Here is a 14702-nt window from a genome sequence, read left to right as displayed (position 1 = left end):
AGGTATAAAGGCAGATTGTGGATGTATTTCTATTGGACTTGTGCAGTACTGTGGCTGCAAGACTGGAAATGGGAGTGAGGATATTGTCACAAACTTATGTCCACTGAAGGAAAGCACTGTGAGGTTTTGTCCAGTTCCCCAAAGCGTGGCTGTTCAGCTGGCAGTGCACATACGTGCATGTCTATCCCCTATTTGCATATTTCAACATAATTAATTTTTAAACTTCTGCTCTTTCTAAATGGCTGATGTGTAACCAGGTAGATTTGGTATATTAACCTTTTCCTGTGTGCCTTGGCCAGCAAAAAGACACTTTTCCACAAACAAGTCCTGTTTTATGTGATGAGAGTACATGGACTCTCATGAACTAACTCTTCAATTTCAGTATACAAGAGAAACCTTTTCTAACAGGCCTCTTAGTTTCTGTAAGGTGCGATACATTAATGCTAATTATTAGCATTAATTCAGTTCAACAGCAGGAAGTATTTTTTTGCATTTATTATAAAGGTTGCTACAAATCACATGAGACAATCATCCATTGCTGGGTGGCAAATGTTGATTTCCCTTCCCGCAGCTGTGCTAAGCAGAACACATTAAAAACCCCACAAAACAAACCAAACCCAAATCAAACACCTGCCGGTGCCCTCCATCTTCATAGATAAGTGCTGATGAGCAGGGAAACACCTGCAAGACCTCATTTAGCTTAATGATAATCACACCTTCAGCACTGATAATGCGTCTGCCAGGTGAGCCTGCTCGGCTCAGTCATCAAACCAACTTCAGGGACACATTCCTTGATCTGCTTGTGCGTCCCACATCCCGCCGCATCCGCCTGATCCATCAGAAAAAGGGGTTGGTAAATTCTGAACATTAAGGCAACAGCTTTCACAGTGCCCAGGGCTGTGACAGCAGTCTCCCAGGGGCTGTTGCTGGAGAAAAGAACCGCTGAAAAGTGTTTGATTTCACAGCAAAGCAGCTGTAAATAGCCAGGAGTTTAAAAGTTCCATTTATATAGGGGATAGAAGCCATCATTCTCTTGGGGTGCTTCCTGTACCCTCTGTGCTCATTGTAGATTTTTACAGCACTTTAAACAAGGTGGAGAAGTTCTTCCCTTGATTGTTTTCAGGAATTTGGAGCCAAGTGCCTCTTGGGTCCACCTCACCTTCTGGCGCTGGGGCAGAGAGGGAACCCAGCTCCTCCAGCCCTCCCTGCTGAGACAGATAAAAGCCTCTCAATAGTTTTTGGGGAGGAGAACGAGTCTCTCTTTCCTCGGGGCGAAGATGATTTTATCCTTGCCTTTCTCACTTTTAGAAGGGAAGTCACGTGGCCACTTCTTCTCAACCCAGCTGCTTTGGGAAGCTGGGTGTTGATTTTTTTTTTTTCTTTTCTTTTTTTGGGAGTAGGGGGAGGCAGCCCTGCGTGTTCCCCTGTCAATCCCACCTGCCTGCCTGGGGGCTTGGGCACAGCCTCTTCCTTGCAGCACACAAGGCTCCATAAGGTGCCCCAAACCTTCCTGGTGCCTTGGGAGCCTTAGAATCACAGAAACATGGAAGAGTTTGGGTCAGAAGGGACCTTCAAGATCATCCAGTTCCACCTCCTGCCATGGGCAGGGACACCTTCCACTATCCCAGGTTGCTCAGAGCCCCATCCAACCTGGCCTGGAACACTGCCAGGGATGGGGCAGCCACAGCTTCTCTGGGCAACCTGTGCCAGGGCCTCAGCACCCTCACAGGGAACAATTTTTTTGTAATATCCCATCTAAACCTGCTCTGTGTCAGTGTGAAGCCATTGCCCATTGTCCTGTCACTACACTTCCTAATGAAAAGTCCCTCTCCAGTTTCCCACTAGCCCCTTCAGCTACTGGAAGTTTCCATGAGGTGTCCACACATCAACCTTTCCTTTTCCAGGCTGAGCAGCCCCAACTTTACCGGCCTGTCTCCATAGGGAAGGTGCTGCAATGACTTCTGGACAGCTGCTTCATTCAGCCTCTGTTGGGAATGAAGGAACTGAAACTGAGGTTATTTGGAGACCCTCATGGAGGGATCCCCACCCTGAGTCTGGGCACTGTGCTCTGGTGTGGGGGTGCTCGGCTGGTTGGAGCAAAGCCCCGGGGAGCACGGGGGGTTGTCCTCACCACAGCACAGGCACTGGGAACACTGGGAATGCTGTGGCAGCCTTGGAGCTGCAGGGCTGCGAGCCATCCCACACCCGTGTCAGCCTGCTGTGCCAGCTGGGCTGTTTACACTGGCTCTCTTTGCAACGACAAAGGCTGAAAATATTGCCCATAATTTGTGTTTGCTGTTCTCCGCAGAAGAGTCATGATTTATTTTTACAGTAACCTCACATTTTAAAAAGGCACCTTCCTGTTTGTGTCCTGTTTGTCCCTGCAGCAGCAGAGGGATACGTGCCCTCCGAGCCTGAGAGGAGGTGGGACTCAGGAGAAACACTCCGCTGGAAATCTCTGCTGATTCATTTAGCTAATGGCTCAGGAAGAAAAGCCCTTTGTGTACTGATGGCTGAATAGCAGCCAACAGATCATAAAGCAAAAGTCATTGCCTTTTTTTTTTTTTTCAAATTAGGCTCCCCACCCTGCCAGAGCTGCTTTCCTGAGTCATTCCACTGATTATAAACACTATTTTAAACTCTGCACAAAGGGAGGAAATGGAAAGGGAATCCCCAATCTCCCTGCCTCCCTATAGGTGAGACTTGCCCTGCAGTGCTGGGCTGCTCCCACGGGAGAGCTTCTGCATGGGGAAAGAGTGAGTAATTGAAGGAATATGTATCTGTCTCTCTACAATGGCTAAGAAGCAACTGGGTAAAGGTGGCAAAGTGGGGGTGAAGTGGGCAGCGCGTGGCTGCTCTTAGAGGGTACAAATCAGGAGTGCAGGAATGGGTTTAGTTCCTCTCTGACAATTCCTTGTGGAATGAAATAGCTTTTGCCCCAAGGCTGAGCTACACTGAGCCTCCCTGGGTGGGTGGACAGGACATGCAGCCCGGGCTGCATTGGGAAGAGCAGGGCAGGGAGTGATCCTGCCCCTCTGCCCAGCCCTGGGAGGCACAGCTGCAGTGCTGTGTCCAGTCCTGGGCTCCTCAGGACAGGAGGGACAGGGAGCTCCTGGAGCGGGGCCAGCAGAGGCTGAGGAGATGATTTAGGGCCTGGAGCATCCCTGACAGGGAAAGGCTGAGGGAGCTGGGGCTGTCCAGCCTGGAGAGGAGCCCCAGCTGAGAGGGGCCCTCAGCCCTGGGTGTCCCTGTGTGCAGGGAGGGCTCCGAGCAGGGCCCAGGCTCTGCTCCGGGGGGCCCAGCCATGGCACCAGAGGAACGGGCAGGGACTGATGCCCAGGAAATTCCACCTGGACAGGAGGCAGAACTTCTTCCCTGGGCAGTGGCTGAGCCCTGAACAGAGACCAGAGAGGGTGTGGAGTCTCCTCACTGGGGATATTCCAGACCTCTCTGGACACAATCCTGTGCTGTGTGCTCTGGGATGGCCCTGCTGGAGCAGGGAGGTGGGACCAGCTGCCCCTCTGTGGTCCCTTCCAGCCTGACCCATCCTGGGATTCTGTGGAGGTATGGGTGCAGGGTCCAGGGCAAACGCAGTGACATCGTTCCTCTGCTTGGCTGCTGTGAGCCAGAGGGTCTCCAGCAGCACCTCTGGCATGTGCAGAAGGTGATTGCACGTGGGAAAACACAGAGCACAGAGCTGCTGCCCTCTGGGCTGGAGGAAGGTCGCCAAGTCCTACAGCGGTTTAAAAAAGCCTTTTGCTGTTTTTGGCAATGGCATTTTCAGCAGGCTTGGCTTTAGTGAAAGCTGTTTTTAGGAGTGTTTGCTCTGGCGCCTGAGCAGGTTCCAGGCTGGTGGCAGGACTCCTCCTGTGGGCAAAACCCTTGGTCAATAAAGTGCTGAGCAGAGCCCAGACCAACACCCTCCCTCTATCCTGCCCTGGTTCAGGGACTGTAAGCACCGAAAAAAAAATTAGAAGGATGAGGAAGAGGAAGAAAAGAGGGAATTCCCTGTTCTGCTCTGAAAAGTGACTGCATAAATGTGATGCTGCTGAATAAAATACTAAAATAAGAATTTTTTGTTTAACTTCTTGGATCTGCAAAACCCAACCTAGCCAGGGGAAAATGAGTGAGGAGCTCTTGAGCCCATGCAGCATTGACTAAATTAAGCTCCTGGTTCAAGAGCACCTTTTAGCCTCAAAGGTATTTGCACAAAATTAGCTACAACATAGTTGCACGAACATAAAAAGGAGCTGTTATCTGGAGAGGTGCAGAGGCACGCATGGAATTCTCTGGGACTTTTTTACTGGCAGTTGTGTCCAAAATGGAAAATATCCTGCTTGGAACAGAGCTGGCAGGCAGCAAACAAATCCCAAGTTAGAGACTTTCCATGGGGCATAGCAGGCAGTGCAGGCAGTGACAGGAAGCAGTAACAGTCACTTTTTAGAGGGTAGAATAGCACTTTAAAAAGTGTAAATGTTTCACTCCAATAAAATGCAGACAATTAGTCAATAATTCAAAAATTAGGAAAGGCTGCTATGAAGGTTATAAAGGTACAACTTTTTTTTTCAGCCTCTTTTAGGCCTGTGCATATTTGATCTGCTAAGTCAAGATTATTTTTAGCTCAAGTACCTCTGACTTACATCAATTTGGGCCTGAAGCAGGACAATATCCATGTACCTTCATCACAAGACTGCTCTGTCTCTTCCTTGAATTCCTAAATATGTTCCTTAGAGCCTCCAAGATCCTGCCAGAGGGGAAGCACAGATCTTGCAGATCTTTATTGCAGTGCACGTGCTTGTTACTCTTCATGCCAGCATCACCTGAGACTGCAGTCTTAATTTCACTATTTTGCTTGTGCTCTGCATCAGGCTTGTTTGTTTTGTTGTTTTTTTTTAATTTGTTGTTGTTATTGTTTTTTGGGGGTTTTTTTGGGTTTTTTTTTGGGTTTTTTTTGGGTTTGTTTTTTTTTTTTTTTGTGGTTTTGTTTGGGTTTTGATTTTGGTTTTGTTTGGTTTTCTATTTTTTAATAACAGAAAAAGCTACAATACAGGATGTGGGGTTGTGCTGCCACATTTTGACCACCAGAAGGTTGGAGTCTTTGATTTCATCATCAAAACTAAAGAACCACTTGCTAGACCCTGTTGTGGTGCCAGCATTTCAAGCTGGGAGAGCCCTTTGTATATTTTACACTTTGTCTGACCTCCTGCATGCCCAGGCCATTACATTTTCTCCCAAATATTACCTGTTCCTGTCATTCCTCACAACTTGCTGTTTTCTCTCACCTTTATCCTCATATCTATGCTCTGCATTTGCCTTCCTTGCTCTGTTTCTAGCACTGACCCTTTCCCTATTTTCTCCCTTCTGTTACTTTCCAAGTCCTTGTCTTCAGCTTCTTTCCCCCGATCTAAATCCCACCTTGCTCCCAGCACACCTGAGGGAAGCTTTCCATGCTGCTCCTAGCAAACACAGGGAATGATGTACTGCTTTGTTTTAAAATGTTGCCAGAAAGGGGAGTGAGAGTGGAAGGAGAATGTGGTGCCCTCAGCCCCTACTCATCCTCTTTGGGCTACAGTGGCGGAGGCTCTCTCCCAGGATTTTTGGGATGGCTCTGTCACTGCCTGGTAGCTCTAGGGACTGGCACAAAGACAGAGGTCACTGGTTACTGTGGGATTTTGCATTTTTCTGTTGAAAAACAAGAGTTTTACCCCTCTGGGAAGCTGCCATGCAGTGTTTGGTGTCAAGCTGAGAGAACTGATACGAGCCAGTTAACCAGGAGGGCTGACTAGAGAGAAAACTTCCAGGCTGCCTTACCAGGGCACCCAAAACCAGATCAGTAAGTTTGGCACAGCAGATCCACCTCCTGAGATGGAGATCTGAGCACTTGGGATACCAAGAAGGATCCCAAAAACCTATATTCCTTGATGGCCTTAGCTCCAAAAGGCCCCAGAATGAGGCACCTGGGGCTGGGACAATGCCTGGGCACCAGGTGACTCCCAGCCGGGAGAGGTAAAGGCAGGTTAGTGACTGACCAGGACTGTCTTTTATGTTTTCTTCCCTTGCAACCTCACATTGTCACACTCCCCTTAAGGACAAATCCCTGCTTTAAATCTTGCTGCATCCATTCTGTTAGTGTTTCACAAGCCTGGGGGTGGCAAAGGAAAAAATGGGTGAATCCAAATGAAACCAGCAAATCCACAGGGTGTTGTCCTGGGGCAGAGGGCTATTTCCAGGTGTGCCTGAGAGACTGGCAGCTCAGGATATGTGCCAGTAGCCTGGCTGCTTGTTGGGCTGTGCCAGGTCTGGTACTTTCAAGTTGTAGCTCATCACTTTGTCCCTCCAGAAGAGTTTGTGTTCCCCCACATGATGCTGATGGCAGAGGTGTGCAGGGCACCTGGGTGAACCAGAGCCTTGTGAAAAAGGAAAAAAAGTCTGTCTCCTCCACTGATTGCACATGGAGAAGGAATTTGGGTGCTCATCTAGAGAGATGGATGAGGGGGATGCATTCCCTGGGCAGCCAAGGGGCTCCTGGGGGAATCTGCTCTATAAAATGCTCTTCCTCCTGCCATGTCCTTGAGAAAATTTGCCTCTGGAGCACCTACGCCACATCCCATCCTCCAGGCGCATCCTTAGATGTCCTTAAGCATCTAGGAAGTACCTTCCCACACAGGGAGATGTCCCAGGGAGGCAGGTGAGGTCACCTCCTCCTGGGGGCAAGCCTGAGGTAGGAGCCACCCGACTCAGCTCCCGTTCCCAGGCAAAGCCTGATGACTATCTGCACATTCCAGGGGCCTGAGGGCTGAGTGTAGGCGAAGCTCTTGAGCTTTGCCTTGTTAGTTCCAAGGACAAGCTTAGAAGCCCAGGTATTTTAGTGACTTCCCCTCCTGGTCTGTCAGGACTGAATGGATGAAGGTGTCTCCCAGAAGCTCACAATTCCATGACTTTTCCTTTCTAAAAAGCCACAGGCACCTCTCTAGCAAAAGGCAGAAACCATCCACAACTCTCAGGCACTGCTTCCAAAACAGAGGCTGAGCTTCAAGGTAAATGACTGATGCTTTTTTTTTTTTTTTTAAGCACAGGCAAAACAACACTTTTCTGCTAAGGTCATTTTTGGCAGTAACCAAAGATACTTCAGTACATACAAAAAAAATCCTCCACTCACCTCGAGGAAGGCAGCACAGAAGGTCTTAGCCCAGACAGCTGAACTCTGGAAATGACGAGGTGCTGATAACAGAGTCCAATCACAAAAAGCATGGAGGAGCTGCTAGGACCAGCTGCAGAGCTAATTTTACACATAAATGTGACTTACCTTGTAAAACAAGCCACTTATAGAAGGAAAACCTACATTGTTTAATAGAAATCTTCCCCAGGAGTGAGACAGGAGCTTTGCCAGCAGGCTTGAGGGAGGAGATGCCGTCAGCAGTGAGCAAGGGGCTCGCTGTTCTGGGAAGGGATGTGGTCACTGGTGTCCACAGGGCTGGAAAAACAGAGGTGGCAGCTCACGAGATGCACTGCCAGGCTCAGGAAGGGGAACTGCTGGCAGCAAAAATCAGCTTTTCCTAATTGCAGTGCCAAGCCAAGGGTGGAGCAAGGTCGGCCCTCACAAGGAGGAGCAGCTCACTCTGTGTAGGGGACCTTGGCAGTGGGATTAGCAGTCCTTGATGGTAACGACCTGCCAAGTGGTGTTTGCTGGTTGCTCAGCTTTCCTGCCCCACTTTTACCTCCAGTTTTTTTCTTTTTCCACAATAAAGTCCTGGAAGAGGACACATTATCCTTCACCAAGCCATAAAACACCAAAGGAACTGTGCATTGTTTTCCACTGATAAAGTTCTTCTGACCTTGGCTTCTAATGGGCCACCAGGCAGTGATGACAGCCTGGGCTGCCTTAACATGATCAGGCTGCAGGGCTTGTCCAGCCTGGAAAAGAGGGGGTTTGGTTGGGAGGGGGCTCATGGCAGCTGTGAGGAGATGACCAAAAAGAGCCAGGCTGCTCACCATGGTGAGACAACAGGCATAGGTTGAAACCAGAGAAGTTCAAATTGATAAGGAGAAGCTTTCTCATCAGGACACCAGCCCAGCAAGAGACCAGGAGATTGTGGAGTTTCCATCCTTGGAGGTTTTCAGTATTGGGTTAAGTGAAGCCCTGAGTAACCTGCTCTGACCTCATGGCTGACCCTACTATGAACAGGAGGTTGGACCTCCTGAGGTCCTTTCCAAACTGAGCTGTTCTGTGATCCTATCATCTTTAAACTCCACTGTCCACAGACCCTGGAGATTTTTACAGCCTCTGTTGTTAAAGTTAACGCATGCAGTGTGATTCTTTTTGCCTCTCCAGGGAAAGGCCTCACTCATTCATCTCACACACTTGCCATTAAAACATGATTTGCACCATCAGGAGGGGGTGGACTTGACTTAGTCTTCCCTCTTCCATCTATTTACACCATATTTGCCACCCTGGTTTCTTTTCCAGAGCATTTTGATGTGCACACCATGCACAAACTTTCAGCTTGGTGCAGAGGACAAAGGCTGCAGCCACAGACTGTGCACGAAGGGAAAAAGTCCCTTTCTGTGCCTCACCTAATGGGTGAATGTTTATAGGTCTTCCAGAAGAATTTTAAAAAGAAGGAAAATAGGAGTAAAACCACAATGAAAATAATTTTCTTTACTTGGTGGTCCGGTGATGTTAATGATTGAGGGTGTACAAATCAGAACGGCCCCATGCTACAAAGCAGCCACCCTGTAAAGGCAAAATCCCCTTGTATTAAAAATCAGGATAAGCAGCTGCCCCTCGAACTCACACTGCAAATAAAGCCATTCCCCACCTGTGGAGCAGCCACCCCATCCCATGGCACAGCATAGCTGTGTGGCTTCTCCCTGAAAACAGCCACAGACACCACTGGCACCTCTGATTTTTCTGTCTTCACCCCCATGCAGAATAAAGTCACAGAGAGCTGCAAAGGAGTGGCTAATCCCACAAAAGAAGAGGAACTGTTTTGAACGCCCACTGCAACCTCGCCCATCTGTTTGCACTCACACTTGTGCAAGTAGCCCAAGCCATGATTCATGACTTGCTGAACGCTGGCCCCACCTCTCCTCTCCCGTGCTGCTGATGGTGGGACATCACCTGAGCTACGGCGATGCCCAAGTCCCTGCTGAGAACTCGCTCTGTCCTGCATCTCCACTGCCAGGATATTTAAAGCTGCTCCTTTTAATTACAGACCAGCAGCTGAGGTGAGCCTGTGGGTCTGGAAAGGGCTGGTGAGGACTCCCCCAGCTCTCCACAAGCAGAGGCGATGCTGGCGTAAGCTGGAGGCACAGCCAGCCCGAAGCTGGAAAATCTGTCCTGTGATGCAGCTTCCCCAGCTCTCCCCCACCCTGCTCTTTCCTCACACACAGCCACGGAGCAGCAGCTGGAGATGCCAGTCCCTTTCTCCCAGCAGGACCTGCCCTGTTGGTGTTGGAAAGGGAGCAGTGGTCCTGGTGGGGCAGAGCAGAAGCGCAGCCGCCCAGTGCAGGGCAAGGCGAGGACTAAAGGCCAGCGTTAGAACAAGGCATAAAAGGTCAGTTCTCAGCCCCAGCCTGAATTTCTATTGATCCTGAAATCGGCAGCGAGAGAAGAGAAGCATTCAGCATGCCATGAATGGCTGCCTTGTGGATTCATTTCGTGGGAGCCACGCATGTGGAAGCCTGTGTCCAGCAGTGGAAAAATCTCACTAAACTATTTTTGTCACTGCCAGCAGAGTCTGACAAATATCTAGATGTTCTAGGTTCAGTTAAAAGTGACTTTCGGTAGGGTTCAAGGTCCTCACTGCTGGCAGTTCAAATTAGGTCGTTTCCTGAGAGCTGCCAAGAGGCAGAAACTGAAGAGGTGGCTATTTTATAATCATAATTATACAGTGGCCATAGGCATAAACCACCCCCTAAACATAGAAACCCAACAAAACCCAGCTTGGGCTGTGCTTATGCTCCACAGCTGGAACAGCATCTCTCACTCAGGGACAGCAGGCACTGGGCCCCCTGTGGTATCCCTCATGGGACTCTCAGGCTCTTCCAGGTCCTTCTCAGGGAGTTCAGGATGAAAAAGATGCTGGAGCAGTCAGAGGGAGCCTTGGCAGTGCATTTATCACTGGCTGGGCAGCTCCCTGCAGAGGCTTGCAAGTGCCTGCAAGGGAACAGGGCAGGGCTCAGCCTGAACTTCATGGCACATCCCCATGTGAAATGGAAACAGCATCTGACTCACATTTAGCACTGGGATTTTAGGTCCCACTGCTTCCCCTCACCCCAGGACAATTGCTCTGAGCCCAGTTTCTGCAAGGCTTGCTTGGGCTTGGAGATTCATCTGAAGAAAAACAGTGGAGAGGTACAGGCAGTTCCTAAAAACTGTCTGCAAGCACTTGCTATTCTTTTCTCTTGGTGGGTGGAGAGGGAGGAGTATAGTCCTGACTTAGAGGACCTGTCAAAAGAAATCCAGGCTTTTGTGTCCACTGGAGCAGCTCCTCTAGGAGTTCTTGTGGAAGTCACCCTGCAGGTAATGACATCCTCCCCTTCTGCAAACCCTCTATGAGTAAGACTATTAATTGCTGAAACATAGAGATTTAAGTTTTTGAAGTGTATGACAGGATAGGATTTATTCCAACCCTCCCAATGTGTCAGGCTCACCCCTCTCTCTCCACTGTAGCCAGCTGCTTCCCACACCCTTTCCCCACTTCATGGGCCCACTGTCATTTTTTCCCTGTACTCAATTATGGTGCTCATGTGCCAGGGCTGCTGTAAAATGACAACGTGCTGTACCACAGATGTCTTTCCCAGCTCCACTGCAAAGGAGGAAGACATTTCCCAGCAATAAACCCTGTCAGTCCCCTTGGAAAACCAGGCTCTCCCTGCCTTGGTACACCTTCCCACAGAGCAGACCATGCAGCTAGCTTGAGAGTCCCTCCATTCCTGAGGCAGGCTAGCTCCAGTTTTCCAAAGTAAGTCTACAAATCTTTCTTCTGGCAAAATTACCTGTAGATAACCAGATACAGCTTTCCTCAGGACTTCACTGCTAGGTCCTTCCCCTTAGTCAAACACTTACTCTCTTAAGCTTGTAAGAGGCTGCTTCCTGGTGCAAATTCTCATATTCTGCATGTGGTCTGTTACAGCACATAAAATAGCCACATCTTTTAGTGATTTGGCTTTATCTGCCCTTATTTTCCTCACAGCAGCCAAGAGGCACAGCTGAGAGCAGCCTAGGAGCAATTCCCATGCTTGGAAGTGTTCAAGGCCAGGTTGGATGGGGCTTGGAGCAAGCTGGGATAGTGGAAGGTGTCCCTGCCCATGGCAGGGGGGTTGGAAGGAGATAATGTTTAAGGTCCCTTCCACTCCAAACCATTCTGTGATTTAACAGTTTTACAGGCAGTGCTTTATGTTAGTGCTTAACAGGACTTATGTTACCAGTTATCATCTCCTCTACCATCCAAATCCAAGAAAATACCTAGATAGACCAGGATTGCTCAGATGTCACAGCTCTTTGCTACCCATAAGCAACTCCCATAAAGAATAGAATATATAGTGTCACATCTGGCTATAAACCACAGCTATTTTAAGTGAATTTACAACAAAGAATTGGCAGCACCTGTGTGTGAAGAAGAAATCTGCTTATGTTTGGAAACAAAGCTGCTTAAGCCCTTTTCCTTTCTGGAGTGGTTTCTCACATTCCGGGCAGGCTTTAAGGTCTTAACATAGCTGCACCTTTGTTTACTGATGAGGAAGGCTGTCTTTTCTATGCCAAAGTGTTTGGCTTTTGTATGTTTTCATTCATCCTATCTTCTCCTCCCAATAGACATCCCACTTCTAGGATAATTTTTCCCCAACATCAGTACTTGCTCCTCTGCTGACCCTGTGAATTTGAGCAGACTATTCTTCAGAGGGATCCTTCTGTCCCTCCCACCACAAGTATTTCACCAGTGTCAGTCATTCCTGCCACAGCTCTTGACATTGTCCTAAGCACTGTTTCCCCTCCAGTATTGTAATCCCCCATTCCTGTTTTCCAGAATGATCTATTTGTTATCCCTTTTGCCTCTCTGTATTACCTCTCAAGTCACATTCAATTCCTGACCTAACTCAAAGACAGGAACTTCCTGCTTGAAGTCAGTGCCACACACTCAAGATTTTTAGGGCTGCCATTCTTTAGAAGCCAGTTCTTCACAAAATTTAATCACAACTGCTACCAGTAAAGTGGAAGTTAACATGTAATCATCAACATTCATTACTGAAGTAGTATTCATTCCAGACTAGCTGGTCTGAGGCTGAGTGCAACCAGGTTTTACATCTGTAGTCCAAGTTCTCACTAAAAGGAAATTAATACTTGAGTAATAAAGATCAGCTCTTCCCTCTCTGGTGAAGTAAGACTTACCCATCTGTTGATTCCTCAGAAAACACCAACCCACATGCAGAGGATGTTCAAAAGAAGGGTAAAAGATTGGGCTATAGGGCTTAAGAAAGCACATGTGGATGAGGGCAGGCATCAAAGAGGCAGAGTGTAGCATAAACACTGTGGGTAAGGCTGCAGCACTGCAAGCTAAAGAACTCCCAGGAAACTCGTCTCCAGCTTCTGTGGAACACAGGAACAGGGGCAGGTATTCATTTCTGGATCTTCAGCTGACCTGGATGCCAGGTCAAGAGCTGCCTCCGCAGCCACTGCCCAAACCTCACGATCTGAGGTGCTGAGACTACAGCAGCGTTCTCCTCCCCCCAGTTACAACCTGCTGGGTTTTCCTGGACTCTGCCAAAAGGTGCTGGAATACAGCCACAGCAGAGGCTGGCAACCTGAACACATGCACCAGCATCAAAGTGTGGCCAGCAACACCAGGGCAGTGACTGTCCCTCTGTACTTGGCACCTCAATGCCCATGTCCAATTTGCCTCAGTTCAATAAAGATATTGGGGTGCTGGAGCATGTCCTGGGAAGAGCAAGAGTTGGGGAAGGGTCTGGAGCACAAGTCTGATGAAGGGCAGCAGAGGGAGCTGGGGGGGCTCAGCCTGGAGCAAAGGAGGCTCAGGGGGGACCTTCTGGTTTTCCACAACTCCCTGACAGGAGGGGGCAGCCAGGGGGGGGTCAGGCTCTGCTCCCAGGGAACAGGAAGAGAGGAAATGGCCTCAAGCTGCACTAGGGGAGGTGCAGGTTGGACATCAGGAAGAATTTCTTCACTGAAAGGGTGATTAGTCAGTGGAAGGGGCTGTCCAGGGAGGAGGTGGTATTCCCATCCCTGAAGGTATCCAAGGAAAAACTGGATGTGGCACTCAGTGCTCTGGTGTGGTTGACAAGGGGGTGATTGGTCAAAGGTTGGTCTCTATGATCTTGGAGGTCTTTTCCAGCCTAAATGATTCTGTGAACAAGAAGCAGAAGAAGGTCAGCAGTGAACTTCCCTGATGGTTGTGACAGCTATTCACCCCAGCTCTTCCAGGTGCCAGGCTCATTCTCATGCCCAGAATTACACAGCTGACAAAAATGCTACTTCTCAGTTCTGCAAGAGCTCAGTGGGGACATGGCTGCCCTCAAACTCCCATGAGACTCCCATTTTTCCCGCCAGGCTGTCACATATAGCCACAGAAGAAAATTAGATCAACTCCTTTCTGGAATCATTTCAGTCTCTGCAAGACACACAAAAGCATGATTACCATTTGACTTTTTTTAAATAATTTTTTTTTTAAGAAAGCCCATGAACACAGAACAGTGCAACGCGTTACAGAGGAGAGCTGCATGGTTCCCTTAGACGAGTGACAGTGGGTAACACAAAGGTGACAATACATTCATGCATCAGCCAGAGCCCAACACCCACCAGTTCTGGTATTTCTCATAGTAAATGCCAACCTCCCTGCAGGAGAAAAAGGGGAACAAGCAAGGACTACCCAGAGACATCTGTACTACCCAGAGGACAAAGACCAGAAGCTTCTGAGAACACAGATGAGATTGCACAGTAAGGGAGCACCAGGTACAGGAACAGCACATCAACTTGTTGGCAAGTCCATAGGCAGCCCCCACCAGAAAGTATTTTAGAGACAAAAAAACCACTTAAAAGCCATTTTGAGTAGAAATACAGAGCAACTTGGTAATTCTTTAGGCTAAGGGTTCCACACTGGTGTCTCTGCTCTCTCCCGTACCCAAATTTAAACTGAAACAGGACAGCCTCAACTCTGCAATAGCAGAGCTGTACACTTAACTACTCATGCAACTCATGTTTATTCCACTTGGAAACCTGAGATTTGGCACACATGTTGTAAGCCCTTGAGACTGCACCTCGCTGGCTTTGGAGAAACAAAGCCCCAGACCAGCCAGTGAAAAAATCCTGAGCATACACTAAGGAATGGGCCTTGCCAAGGGCCCAAGGCCATGCCAGGTGCCAGGGGACAGTTGTGGCAGCAGACAGGCTGTCAGGAAGCCGAGCTGGCCCCAGGACAGAGCCCAGCCTGGCTGCACTGAGCTATCACTGCCTGCACATCACCTGTGTGACAGCCAGCCTTTGCCACCCTCCAGGGAGGTGACAGTAAATGTGTTACAGCAGTGACATTTTAGGAATGTACTTAAGACTTGCTTTTGTTCACACACACCAAGGAAAGAGGAATGACCACACCTTCCCTGACATGCTCTGACAGCATCTCCTATTCCCTTCAAACATGGGGCATTGGCATAGGATTTATTTCCTGCTTTATCCCAAAAACACTTAA

General features: G+C 48.8%; 1 long non-coding RNA gene across 1 annotated transcript; it reads right to left on the bottom strand.

Annotated features, from left to right (window-relative positions):
- Positions 1-479: 479 nt before the first annotated feature.
- On the bottom strand, positions 480-12996 carry LOC109146079. The gene is made up of 2 exons (XR_002047869.3): positions 7160-12996; positions 480-1205 (listed from the first exon to the last, which is right to left on the bottom strand). It is a non-coding gene; the product is annotated as an uncharacterized LOC109146079 (long non-coding RNA).
- Positions 12997-14702: the final 1706 nt, after the last annotated feature.

The sequence above is a fragment of the Corvus cornix genome, chromosome 1A, assembly GCF_000738735.6.
Source record: "Corvus cornix cornix isolate S_Up_H32 chromosome 1A, ASM73873v5, whole genome shotgun sequence".
NCBI classification, from domain to species: Eukaryota; Metazoa; Chordata; class Aves; order Passeriformes; family Corvidae; genus Corvus; species Corvus cornix.
The sequence above is the reverse complement of the archived record's forward strand: the minus strand, read 5'-3'. Positions and strand labels throughout refer to the sequence as shown.